This window comes from Nerophis lumbriciformis, linkage group LG25, assembly GCF_033978685.3.
Source record: "Nerophis lumbriciformis linkage group LG25, RoL_Nlum_v2.1, whole genome shotgun sequence".
Taxonomy (NCBI): Eukaryota; Metazoa; Chordata; class Actinopteri; order Syngnathiformes; family Syngnathidae; genus Nerophis; species Nerophis lumbriciformis.
In genome coordinates this window covers 9,927,757-9,942,752 of record NC_084572.2, presented here as the reverse complement: position 1 = coordinate 9,942,752, position 14,996 = coordinate 9,927,757, and the positions used below count along the sequence as shown (strand labels likewise).

The 14,996-nt window shown below is 38.1% G+C and overlaps 1 protein-coding gene across 2 annotated transcripts in view; it reads left to right on the top strand.

Moving 5' to 3' along the window:
* LOC133621567 (uncharacterized) overlaps window positions 1–14,996 on the top strand; it is a 181,756-nt gene that overhangs the window by 111,600 nt on the left and 55,160 nt on the right. The gene's annotated exons all lie outside the window — the stretch shown is intronic.

Here is a 14,996-nt window from a genome sequence, read left to right as displayed (position 1 = left end):
ACGTCAGCGTGTGATCCCCGGAAAGCTCTGCTTTAATTGGCGCCATTGTGCCCTTCGCCGTCGGCGCAGGGTTTGGCTTTCGCTCACCTGCGGTACACTTAAGCCGGCTAAATCCTCACCGCACCGGCCGGGGCGCCGTATCGCCACCTTCACCTGCGCCGCCTCCTTGTGTACGTGCGTGTTGGACAGGGACTGTGTTGGAAAGCCAGGGATAAGGTCTCCCACGCACATCGGTCACAAGCTCCTCTCAGTCATGGTGCTGCGGAACCTAATGGTCCGTGCTGGGCTCCTGCATCTTGTTGCATCCATCATTGTGTGAATGTTCCAAAACATTCACACATATGCTTTTCTACACCAGAATTCATCTATTTAGTCCACTTCTCCGAAAGGGACAATAGGTAGAAAATGGATGGAGAAAACTTCTTCTTCTTCTTCTTGTCCAGATTTTGGCGTGCTCTACCTTCCACATTTTTCACCCGATTCAAACCGTTCCAACTTCAAACTGTTCAGCCTATTCGGGAATCGCAGGCTTTCCCATGACAAATTAAAAAAAATCCCAGAATTCCAGGTTTTTCTGGACATTTTTCCCATTCAAAATGAATTGGCCATTTTTCAAACTTCCACCATTTCCACATTTTTCATCCAATTCAAACCATTCCACCTTCAACACATTCCACCATTCTGGACATTCAAACTACCCATTTTCCAAGTAGAAAAAAATTCCAGGATTTTCCAGAATTCCCAGTTTTCATGGACTTTTTTTCCATTCAAAATGAACTGGCCATTTTTCAAACTTCCACCATTTCCACATTTTTCACCTGATTCAAACTATTCTACCTTCAACATATTCCACTTATCCTGGAAATTCAAACTATTATATTTCCAACTTCACAAAAATTCCAAGAATTCCCAGAATTCACAGTTTTCCAAACCCTATTTTCACCATTTTTTCTGGCGACTACTCCTTCCACATTTTTCAACCCACTTCAACCGTTCCACCGTCAAAACATTCCTCTTAATCAGGACAAAAAAACAAAGTTGTTTTTTGAACTGGAAACATTCCCGGTGTTCCCGAAATTCCAGGAATTCCGTAATACAATTCCTCAATTAAAAATGTTACTACTTCAACACTTTTCGACCGTTTTGAAAAATTCCAACACCAACCATTTCAACTCATTCAAGTCTTTTAAAGTAAAATTTAAAAAATCCTGCTTTTCCCAAAATTCCCAAATTTCCATGAAATTGCCATTAAAATGAATGGGTCATTTTTCAAAGTGTGATCTCCTTCAAATTCCCGGATTTCTAAGAATTCCCAGTTTTCAGGGACATTTTTCCCATTAAAAATGAATTGTACATTTTTCAAACTTCCACCATTTACACATTTTTCATCCAATTCAAACCATTCCACCTTCAACACGTTCCACCATTCTGGACATTCAAACTACCATTTTTCCAAGTTCAAAAAAAATTCCAGGATTTTCCAGAATTCCCAGTTTTCATGGACTTTTTTCCCATTCAAAATGAATTGTCCATTTTTCAAGCTCTTTTCAACATATTCCACCATCCTGGAAATTGAAATTATCATTTTTCCAAGTTCACAAGTTTTACATTTTCCCAAAATTCCCAAATTTCCAAGAAATTGCCATTAAAATGAATGGGTCATTTTTCAAAGTGTGTTCTCCTTCAACAATAAATAAAAAATTCCCGGATTTCTAAGAATTCCCAGTTTTCAGGGACATGTTTCCCATTCAAAATGAATTGGCCATTTTTCAAACTTCCACCATTTCCACATTTTTCAACCTATTCAAACTATTCCACCTTCAAAATATTCCACCATCCTGGACATTCAAAACAAAACAAAATTCCAAGTTCACAAAAATTCCAGGAATTCCCTTTTTTCCAAACTTTTTTTGACCCTTTTTTCTGTCAACTACTCCTTCCACATTCCTCTTAATCAGGACAAAAACCAAGTTGTTTTTTAAACTTGATAAATTCCCAGTTTTCCCGAAAATCCAGAAATTCCGTAAAACCATTTCTCAATTAAAAATGTTACTCCTTCAACATTTCTCGACCGTCTTGAAAAATTCCAACACCAACTATTGTAACTCATTCAAGAACATTCACTTTTTTTTTTTAAATGTTCCCACAACTCCTACATTTTTTTTTCCAATTCAAACCGTTCCAACTTCAAACTGGCAGGCTTTCCCTTGACAAAGTCCAAAAATTCCCATATTTCCCAGAATTCCAGGTTTTTCGGGACATTTTTCCCATTCAAAATGAATTGGCCATTTTTCAAACTTCCACCATTTCCACATTTTTCATCCAATTCAAACCATTCCACCTTCAACACGTTCCACCATTCTGGACATTCAAACTACCCATTTTCCAAGTAGAAAAAAATTCCAGGATTTTCCAGAATTCCCAGTTTTCATGGACTTTTTTTCCATTCAAAATGAACTGGCCATTTTTCAAACTTCCACCATTTCCACATTTTTCACCTGATTCAAACTATTCTACCTTCAACATATTCCACTTATCCTGGAAATTCAAACTATTATATTTCCAACTTCACAAAAATTCCAGGAATTCCCAGAATTCACAGTTTTCCAAACCCTATTTTCACCATTTTTTTCTGGCGACTACTCCTTCCACATTTTTCAACCCACTTCAACCGTTCCACCGTCAAAACATTCCTCTTAATCAGGACAAAAAAACAAAGCTGTTTTTTGAACTGGAAACATTCCCGGTGTTCCCGAAATTCCAGGAATTCCGTAATACAATTCCTCAATTAAAAATGTTACTACTTCAACACTTTTCGACCGTTTTGAAAAATTCCAACACCAACCATTTCAACTCATTCAAGTCTTTTAAAGTAAAATTTAAAAAATCCTGCTTTTCCCAAAATTCCCAAATTTCCATGAAATTGCCATTAAAATGAATGGGTCATTTTTCAAAGTGTGATCTCCTTCAAATTCCCGGATTTCTAAGAATTCCCAGTTTTCAGGGACATTTTTCCCATTAAAAATGAATTGTACATTTTTCAAACTTCCACCATTTACACATTTTTCATCCAATTCAAACCATTCCACCTTCAACACGTTCCACCATTCTGGACATTCAAACTACCATTTTTCCAAGTTCAAAAAAAATTCCAGGATTTTCCAGAATTCCCAGTTTTCATGGACTTTTTTCCCATTCAAAATGAATTGTCCATTTTTCAAGCTCTTTTCAACATATTCCACCATCCTGGAAATTGAAATTATCATTTTTCCAAGTTCACAAGTTTTAAATTTTCCCAAAATTCCCAAATTTCCAAGAAATTGCCATTAAAATGAATGGGTCATTTTTCAAAGTGTGTTCTCCTTCAACAATAAATAAAAAATTCCCGGATTTCTAAGAATTCCCAGTTTTCAGGGACATGTTTCCCATTCAAAATGAATTGGCCATTTTTCACACTTCCACCATTTCCACATTTTTCAACCTATTCAAACTATTCCACCTTCAAAATATTCCACCATCCTGGACATTCAAAACGAAACAAAATTCCAAGTTCACAAAAATTCCAGGAATTCCCTTTTTTCCAAACTTTTTTTGACCCTTTTTTCTGTCAACTACTCCTTCCACATTCCTCTTAATCAGGACAAAAACCAAGTTGTTTTTTAAACTTGATAAATTCCCAGTTTTCCCGAAAATCCAGAAATTCCGTAAAACCATTTCTCAATTAAAAATGTTACTCCTTCAACATTTCTCGACCGTCTTGAAAAATTCCAACACCAACTATTGTAACTCATTCAAGAACATTCACTTTTTTTTTTTAAATGTTCCCACAACTCCTAAATTTTTTTTTCCAATTCAAACCGTTCCAACTTCAAACTGTCAGGCTTTCCCTTGACAAAGTCCAAAAATTCCCATATTTCCCAGAATTCCAGGTTTTTCGGGACATTTTTCCCATTCAAAATGAATTGGCCATTTTTCAAACTTCCACCATTTCCACATTTTTCATCCAATTCAAACCATTCCACCTTCAACACGTTCCACCATTCTGGACATCCAAACTACCCCTTTTCGAAGTTCAAAAAATGTCCATGATTTTCCAGAATTCCAAGTTTTCTGAGACATTTTTCCAATTCAAAATGAATTGTCCATTTTTCAAACTTCCACTATTTCCACATTTTTCAACCACCTTCAACATATTCCACCGTCCTGGAAATTCAAATGATAATGTTCCCAAGTTCACAAAAATGCCAGAAATTCCCTATTTTCACAATTTTTTCTGGCGACTACTCCTTCCACATTTTTCAACCCACTTCAACCGTTCCACCGACAAAACATTCCTCTTAATCAGGACAAAAATGAAATTGTTTTTTAAACTGGATAAATTCCCAATTTTCCCGAAAATCCAGGAATTCCGTAAAACCATTTCTCAATTAAAGATGTGACTTCTTCCACATTTTTCAACCCACTTCAACCGTTCCACCGACAAAACATTCCTCTTAATCAGGACAAAAAAACTAAGTTGTTTTTTGAACTGGAAAAATTCCCGGTTTTCCCGAAATTCCAGGCATTCCGTAATACCATTTCTGAATTAAAAATGTTACTCCTCCAACACCAACCATTTGAACTCATTCAAGTTTTTTAAAATGTGTCAAAAAATTCCAGCTTTTCCCGAAATTCCCAAATTTCCATGAAATTGCCATTAAAATGAATGGGACATTTTTCAAAGTGTGCTCTCTATCAACAATTTTTTAAAAAAATCCCGGTTTCTAAGAATTCCCAATTTTCAAGGACTTTTTTCCCATTCAAAATGAACTGGCCATTTTTCAAACTTCCACATATTCCACTTATCCTGGAAATTCAAACTATTATATTTCCAACTTCACAAAAATTCCAGGAATTCCCAGAATTCCCAGTTTTCCAAACCCTATTTTCACCATTTTTTCTGGCGACTACTCCTTCCACATTTTTCAACCCACTTCAACCGTTCCACCGTCAAAACATTCCTCTTAATCAGGACAAAAAAACAAAGTTGTTTTTTGAACTGGAAAAATTCCCGGTGTTCTTGAAATTCCAGGAATTCCGTAATACAATTTTGCAATTAAAAATGTTACTACTTCAACATTTTTCGACCGTTTTGAAAAATTCCAACACCAATCATTTCAACTCATTCAAGTCTTTTAAAGTAAAATTCAAAAATTCCTGCTTTTCCCAAAATGCCCAAATTTCCATGAAATTGCCATTAAAATGAATGGGTCATTTTTCAAAGTGTGATCTCCTTCAAATTCCCGGATTTTAAGAATTCCCAGGTTTCAGGGACATTTTTCCCATTAAAAATGAATTGTACGTTTTTCAAACTTCCACCATTTCCACATTTTTCATCCAATTCAAACCATTCCACCTTCAACATGTTCCACCATTCTGGACATTCAAACTACCATTTTTCTAAGTAGAAAAAAATTCCAGGATTTTCCAGAATTCCCAGTTTTCATGGACTTTTTTCCCATTCAAAATGAACTGGCCATTTTTCAAACTTCCACCATTTCCACATTTTTCACCTGATTCAAACTATTCCACCTTCAACATATTCCACTTATGCTGGAAATTCAAACTATTATATTTCCAACTTCACAAAAATTCCAGGAATTCCCAGAATTCCCAGTTTTCCAAACCCTATTTTCACCATTTTTTCTGGCGACTACTCCTTCCACATTTTTCAACCCACTTCAACCGTTCCACCGTCAAAACATTCCTCTTAATCAGGACAAAAAAACAAAGTTGTTTTTTGAACTGGAAAAATTCCCGGTGTTCTCGAAATTCCAGGAATTCCGTAATACAATTTCGCAATTAAAAATGTTACTACTTCAACATTTTTCGACCGTTTTGAAAAATTCCAACACCAACCATTTCAACTCATTCAAGTCTTTTAAAGTAAAATTTAAAAATTCCTGCTTTTCCCAAAATTCCCAAATTTCCATGAAATTGCCATTAAAATGAATGGGTCATTTTTCAAAGTGTGATCTCCTTCAAATTCCCGGATTTCTAAGAATTCCCAGTTTTCAGGGACATTTTTCCCATTAAAAATGAATTGTACATTTTTCAAACTTCCACCATTTACACATTTTTCATCCAATTCAAACCATTCCACCTTCAACACGTTCCACTATTCTGGACATTCAAACTACCATTTTTCCAAGTTGAAAAAAATTCCAGGATTTTCCAGAATTCCCAGTTTTCATGGACTTTTTTCCCATTCAAAATGAACTGACCATTTTTCAAACTTCCACCATTTCCACATTTTCCACCTGATTCAAATTATTCCACCTTCAACATATTCCACTTATCCTGGAAATTCAAACTATTATATTTCCAACTTCACAAAAATTCCAGGAATTCCCAGAATTTCCAGTTTTCCAAACCCTATTTTCACCATTTTTTATGGCGAGCACTCCTTCCACATTTTTCAACCCACTTCAACCGTTCCACCGTCAAAACATTCCTCTTAATCAGGACAAAAAAACAAAGTTGTTTTTAGAACTGGAAAAATTCCCACTGTTCCCGAAATTCCAGGAATTCCATAATACAATTTCTCAATTAAAAATGTTACTACTTCAACATTTTTCGACCGTTTTGAAAAATTCCAACACCAACCATTTCAACTCATTCAAGTCTTTTAAAGTAAAATTTAAAAATTCCTGCTTCTCCCAAAATTCCCAAATTTCCATGAAATTGCCATTAAAATGAATGGGTCATTTTTCAAAGTGTGATCTCCTTCAAATTCCCGGATTTCTAAGAATTCCCAGTTTTCAGGGACATTTTTCCCATTCAAAATGAATTGTACATTATTCAAACTTCCACCATTTACACATTTTTCAACCTATTCAAACTATTCCATCTTCAACATATTCCACCATCCTGGACATTCAAACTATAATTTTTCCAAGTTCACAAAAATTACAGGAATTCCCAGAATTCCCTTTTTTTCAAACCCTTTTTTGGCACTTTTTTCTGGCAACTGCTCCTTTCATACCCTATTTTCACTGGTTTTGGGGTTTGTACTTGAATAAGATCTCTGTCACTCAGACTCTACAGAACTACAGTCTGCTCAGACTTTGACGACTGTGAGTCCAGTCCATAGTGGATCTAACATAATAGTGAGAGTCCAGTCCATAGTGGATCTAACATAATAGTGAGAGTCCAGTCCATAGTTGATCTAACATAATAGTGTGAGAGTCCAGTCCATAGTGGATCTAACATAATATTGAGAGTCCAGTCCATAGTGGATCTAACATAATAGTGAGAGTCCAGTCCATAGTGGATCTAACATAATAGTATGAAAGTCCAGTCCATAGTGGATCTAACATAATAGTGAGAGTCCAGTCCATAGTGGATCTAGCATAATAGTGTGAGAGTCCAGTCCATAGTGGATCTAGCATAATAGTGTGAGAGTCCAGTCCATAGTGGATCTAGCATAATAGTGTAAGAGTCCAGTCCATAGTGGATCTAGCATAATAGTGTGAGAGTCCAGTCCATAGTGGATCTAACATAATAGTGAGAGTCCAGTATATAGTGCATCTAACATAATAGTGTGAGAGTCCAGTCCATAGTGGATCTAACATAATAGTGAGAGTCCAGTCCATAGTGGATCTAACATAATAGTGAGAGTCCAGTCCTAAGTTGATCTAACATATTAGTGTGAGAGTCCAGTCCATAGTGGATCTAACATAATAGTAAGAGTCCAGTCCATAGTGGGGCCAGCATGAGACCATCTCGAGCGGAGACGGGTCAGCAGAGCAGAGATGTCCCCAACCGATGCACAGGCGAGCGATCCACCCCGGGTCCCGACTCTGGACAGCAGGCACTTCCTCCATGGCCACCGGACCTGTGTCCCCCCCCCCCCCCCCCCCCCCCCCCCCCCCCTCCACAAGGGAGAGGGGGGCAGAGGAGAAAAGAAAAGAAACGGCAGATCAACTGGTCTAAAAGGGGTCTATTTAAAGGCTAGAGTATACAAATGAGTTTTAAGATGGGATTTAAATGCTTCTACTGAGGTAGCATCTCTAACTGTTACCAGGAGGGCATTCCAGAGTACTGGAGCCCCAATAGAAAACGCTCTATACTTGTTTTGGGCTCTGGGAATCACTAATAAGCCGGAGTTCTTTGAACGCAGATTTCTTGCCGGGACATATGGTATGGAAATATGGACTCGTCAGACCACAGAACGCTTTTCCACTTTGCATCAGTCCATCTTAGATGAGCTTGGGCCCAGCGAAGCCGGCTGTGTTTCTGGGTGTTGTTGATAAATGGCTTTCGCTTTGCATAGTAGAGTTTTAACTTGCACTTACAGATGTAGAGACCAACTGTATTTAGTGACAGTGGTTTTCTGAAGTGTTACTGAGCCCATGTGGTGATATCCTTTAGGGATTGATGTCGGTTTTTGATATAGTGCCGTCTGAGGGATCGAAGGTCACGGTCATTCAATGTTGGTTTCCGGCCATGCCGCTTACGTGGAGTGATTTCTCCAGATTCTCGGAACCTTTTGATGATATTATGGAGCGTAGATGTTGAAATCCCTAAATTTCTTGCAATTGCACTTTGAGAAACGTTGTTCTTAAACTGTTTGACTATTTGCTCACGCAGTTGTGGACAAAGGGGTGTACCTCGCCCCATCCTTTCTTGTGAAATACTGAGCATTTTTTTGGGAAGCTGTTTTTATACCCAATCATGGCACCCACCTGTTCCCAATCAGCCTGCACACCTGTGGGATGTTCCAAATAAATGTTTGATGAGCATTCCTCAACTTTATCAGTATTTATTGCCACCTTTCCCAACTTCTTTGTCACGTGTTGCTGGCATCAAATTCTAAAGTTAATGATTATTTGCAAAAAAAAAACAACGTTTATCAGTTTGAACATCAAATATGTTGTCTTTGTAGCATATTCAACTGAATATGGGTTGAAAATGATTTGCAAATCATTGTATTCCGTTTATATTTACATCTAACACAATTTCCCAACTCATATGGAAACGGGGTTTGTAGAATTGGCCTCCCACGCACATCTGTCACAAGCTGCTCTCCGTCATGGTGCTGCGGAACCTAATGGTCCGTGCTGGGCTTCTGCATCTTGTTGCATCCATCATTGTGTGAATGCTCCAGAACATTCACACATATGCTTTTTACACCAGAATTCATGTATTTATTCAATTTCTTACACTTCTTCTCCATATTTTGGCGTGCTCTAAGTTCCACATTTTTCATCCAATTTAAACCGTTTCAACTTCAAACTGTTCCGACTTCCCTTGACAAATTCCCAGATTTCCCAGAATTCCAGGTTTTTTGGGACATTTTTCCCATTCAAAATGAATTGGCCATTTTTCAAACTTCCACCATTTCCACATTTTTCATCCAATTCAAACCATTCCACCTTCAACACGTTCCACCATTCTGGACATCCAAACTACCTTTTTTCCAAGTTCAAAAAAATTCCATGATTTTCCAGTATTCCAGGTTTTCCCGGGACATTTTTCCCATTCAAAATGATCTGGCCATTTTTCAAACTTTCAACATTTCCACATTTTTGATTTACATATTCCACTCATCCTGGACATTCAAACTATAATTTTTTCAAGTTAAAAAAAATTCCAGGAATTCTCAGAATTCCCTTTTTTTCAAACCCTTTTTTCTGTCGACTACTCCTTCCACATTTTTCAACCCACTTCAACCGTTCCATCGACAAAACATTCCTCTTAATCAGGACAAAAATAAAGTTTTTTTTTTTAATTGGATAAATTCCCGAATCTCCAAAATTCCAGGAATTACGTAATACCATTTCTGAATTAAAAATGTTACTCCTTCAACATTTCTCGACCGTTTTGAAAAATTCCAACACCAACTATTGTAACTCAATCAAGAACATTCACATTTTTTACAATTTTTTACACAACTCCTACATTTTTTATCCGGTTCAAACCGTTCCAACTTCAAACTGTTCAGCCTATTCGAGAATCGCGAGCTTTCCCTTGACTAAATCCAAAAATTCCCAGTTTTCTCAGAATTCCATGTTTTCCCGGGACATTTTTCCCATTCAAAATGAACTGGCCATTTTTCAAACTTTCAACATTTCCACATTTTTCACCTGATTCAAACCATTCTACCTTCAACATATTCCACTCATCCTGGACATTCAAACTATCATTTTTCTAAATTCACAAAAATTCCAGGAATTCCCAGAATTCCCTTTTTTACAAACACTTTTTTGACCCTTTTTTCTGTCGACTACTCCTTCCACATTTTTCAATCCACTTCAACCGTTCCACCATCCAAACATTCCTCTTAATCAGGACAAAAAAACAAAGTTGTTTTTTGAACTGGAAAAATTCCCGGTTTTCCCGAAATTCCTGGAATTCCTTAATGCCATTTTCCAATTAAAAATGTTACTCCTTCAACATTGCTCGACCGATTAGAAAAATTCCAACACCAACCATTTCAACTCATTCACAACATTTACATTTTTTACCATTTTCCAAAAAAATTCCCTCTGTTCTCAGAATTTCCAAATATTTACATCTAACACAATTTCCCAACTCATATGGAAACGGGGTTTGTATATCGAGAAGTCTCGTTCCCAAGACGACAATACAAGCAAACTTGTCGCATGTTCGCTCATTTTCCGCCTGGCCGCACGTTTGGGTGCATCGTCAATAGCGAGCCAGCTGTGACGGCCTGACTTCACCCCCCCCCAAGGGAGGCTCATGATTATGAGACCTTTGAGCTCATCAGGAATTCATAGGTGGACTAATCCCCCGATGCCCTCCTCCAACCCTATGATTGTGTCTCGGCCCGCGACGCCGCTCGCTCGCCGTTTAGCATTCAGCTGCCGCTGAAGACGTTCGCGTCCGACTGAATGTGGCGACGGCGCGGGGGCCACAAAAGAGCATTAATCTGAACTGACCCTGGTCCGAGGAAGCTCCGGGGGCAGATTAGGTGGCGGAGGGTGCTGCGAGCTGAGATTAGGCGGTGTAAGGAGGAGGACCACACACTGACAGTGTAGCCATGTCATTGTCCAGAAGACCACGGACTCACGGACCATTGTCTGCCAAAATCCTCCAGTGGCTCTTAAACCAGACTCCGGCCCTTTGATTGGCACTTGTCAGCGCTGATAGAGAGGCTGACGTGTTCCATAAAAGAGGCCCAGCCCATGAATAATAATTTGGCCACTGGGGTCTTTCTCTGGGACCAACCATTGTCCCTCGGGTGCTCATCCCTTCTTTAAACAGAGATACCCGTCTTGCCGCCGCCTGGTGCTGCTGTACGTGGTCATCGTGGGATTTGACCCGGCCAAATTGGGCTATCCGCGGGGGTTCAGATGCCGCGGTCGTCACGGCAACCCTGCGCCGTGTGTTTTTCGAGTCTTGGGGCTCTTGTTTCCAGATTTGACTGACCCCCCTAATCACTGCTGCCCATTCAGGGATTAGAAGGCCTCGGCGCCCCCGGAGAGGAGGAAACCAGATCCTGCACACTGGCGAGCGCTTGTCAACAATCTGGACCTTTAAGTGAGACAAACAAATCAATCAACAGTGGAGTCGTGGAAAAAAAACATCACCTTTTATAAGCAGCAGCATTTGCATGTGGTACTTTAGTGTCGTCTGGACTAGGGTTGTCCCAATACCAATATTTTAGTACCGGTACCAAAATGAATTTCGATACTTTTCGGTACTTTTCTAAATAAAGGGGACCACAAAAAAATTTCATTATTGGTTTTATTTTACCAAAAAATCTTAAGGTTCATTAAACATATGTTTATTATTGTAATTTAGTCCTTAAATAAAATAGTGAACATACTAGACAACTTGTCTTTTAGTAGTAAGTAAACAAACAAAGACTCCTAATTAGTCTATGCAGTAACATATTGTGTCATTTATAGACCTATTATTTTGTACACATTATAAAGGACAAACTGTAAAAATGGATTATTAATCCACTCGTTCATTTTCTGTTAATATGTGCTTATTTGTTTCAACATGTTCTATCTACACTTCTGTTAAAATGTAATAATCACTTATTCTTCTCTTCTTTGATACTTGACATTAGTTGTGGATGATACCACACATTTAGGTATCGATCCGATACCAAGTAGTTACAGGATCATACATTGGTCATATTCAAAGTCCTCATGTGTCCAGAGACATATTTTTAAAGTTTATAAACATAATATGAATTTTTAAAAAAGGTAAAAAGTGTCATGATCCGTGGTCCGGATCATGTTTTTGTTATGTTCTGTTAGTTTTAGACTCCACTAGTTCCTGTTTTTGTGTGCACCCTTGTTTGTTTTAGTTACCATGGCGACTTATGATTTTCACCTGCCTCTGGTGTTCGGGACACGCACCTGTTTCCAATCAAGAGACAGGATTTAAGCCCACCTTTGCCAGTCAGTCGTGCTGGCGTCATTATTGGTTTCATGCCACAGTTTCATGTTGTTCTATGCCATAGTTCATGTTAGTTGTTTCATGCCACAGTTTCATGTTGTTCTATGCCATAGTTCATGTTAGTTGTTTCATGCCACAGTTTCATGTTGTTCTATGCCATAGTTCATGTTAGTTGTTTCATGCCACAGTTTCATGTTGTGCTATGCCATAGTTATGTTAGTTGTTTTATGCCACAGTTTCATGTTGTTCTATGCCATAGTTCTTGTTAGTTGTTTCATGCCACAGTTTCATGTTGTGCTATGCCATAGTTATGTTAGTTGTTTCATGCTACAATTTCATAGTGGTTCCATGCCATAGTTATGCTAGTTGTTTCATGCCATAGTTATGCTAGTTGTTTCATGCCACAGTTTCATGTAGTTCTATGCCATAGTTAGTTGTTTCATGCCACAGTTTTATGTTGTGCTATGCCATAGTTATGTTAGTTGTTTCATGCCACAGTTTTATGTTGTGCTATGCCATAGTTATGTTAGTTGTTTCATGCCACAGTTTCATATTGTGCTATGCCATAGTTATGTTAGTTGTTTCATGCCACAATTTCATAGTGGTTCCATGCCATAGTTATACTAGTTGTTTCATGCCACAGTTTCATGTAGTTCTATGCCATAGTTAGTTGTTTCATGCCACAATTTCCTAGTGGTTCCATGCCATAGTTATGCTAGTTGTTTCATGCCACAGTTTCATGTAGTTCTATGCCATAGTTAGTTGTTTCATGCCACAGTTTTATGTTGTGCTATGCCATAGTTATGTTAGTTGTTTCATGCCACAGTTTTATGTTGTGCTATGCCATAGTTATGTTAGTTGTTTCATGCCACAGTTTCATATTGTGCTATGCCATAGTTATGTTAGTTGTTTCATGCCACAATTTCATAGTGGTTCCATGCCATAGTTATACTAGTTGTTTCATGCCACAGTTTCATATAGTTCTATGCCATAGTTAGTTGTTTCATGCCACAGTTTTATGTTGTGCTATGCCATAGTTATGTTAGTTGTTTCATGCCACAGTTTCATGTTGTGCTATGCCATAGTTATGTTAGTTGTTTCATGCCACAGTTTCATGTTGTGCTATGCCATAGTTATGTTAGTTGTTTCATGCCACAGTTTCATGTTGTGCTATGCCATAGTTATGTTAGTTGTTTCATGCCACAGTTTCATGTTGTGCTATGCCATAGTTATGTTAGTTGTTTCATGCCACAGTTTCATGTTGTGCTATGTCATAGTTATGTTAGTTGTTTCATGCTACAATTTCATAGTGGTTCCATGCCATAGTTATGCTAGTTGTTTCATGCCACAGTTTCATGTAGTTCTATGCCATAGTTAGTTGTTTCATGCCACAGTTTTATGTTGTGCTATGCCATAGTTATGTTAGTTGTTTCATGCCACAGTTTCATGTTGTGCTATGCCATAGTTATGTTAGTTGTTTCATGCCACAGTTTCATGTTGTGCTATGCCATAGTTATGTTAGTTGTTTCATGCCACAATTTCATAGTGGTTCCATGCCATAGTTATGCTAGTTGTTTCATGCCACAGTTTCATGTTGTTCTATGCCATAGTTTGTTGTTTCATGCCACAGTTTTATGTTGTGCTATGCCATAGTTATGTTAGTTGTTTCATGCCACAGTTTCATGTTGTGCTATGCCATAGTTATGTTAGTTGATTCATGCCACAGTTTCATGTTGTGCTATGCCATAGTTATGTTAGTTGTTTCATGCCACAGTTTCATGTTGTGCTATGCCATAGTTATGTTAGTTGTTTCATGCCACAGTTTCATGTTGTTCTATGCCATAGTTATGTTAGTTGTTTCATGCCACAGTTTCATGTTGTTCTATGCCATAATTAGTTGTTTCATGCCACAGTTTTATGTTGTGCTATGCCATAGTTATGTTAGTTGTTTCATGCCACAGTTTCATGTTGTGCTATGCCATAGTTATGTTAGTTGTTTCATGCCACAGTTTCATGTTGTTCTATGCCATAGTTATGTTAGTTGTTTCATGCCACAGTTTCATGTTGTGCTATGCCATAGTTCATGTTAGTTGTTTCATGCCACAGTTTCATGTTGTTCTATGCCATAGTTATGTTAGTTGTTTCATGCCACAGTAAGTCTTGTTTGTTCTATGTCCATAGCTCATGCTAAGAGTTAGCGTCTATGTTTCCTGCGTTTTTTTTTGTTCTGTTGCCTCTTGTGCGAACGGCACGCTTTCCTTTTGTTTTAGTTCCTGTCTTTTGTGATATGTAGGATTATTTAATTAATAAATATGTTCCTACCTTCAAGTCCTGTCCGGAATTGTCTGTTTGCATCCTGGGAGAACAAACCTCGCAGTAAGCTGCGACCCCCCCCGTTATGACAAAAAGATTGTGTGACGATAAAAAAATATCGATGTAATCATAGCAGTATCGACTAGATACGCTCTTGTACTTGGTATCATTACAGTGGATGTCAGGTGTAGATCCACCCATGGCGTTTGTTTACATTGTGACGCCGGTGAGCTATTGTATCCTCCTACGGTGTGTAGTGAAGCATG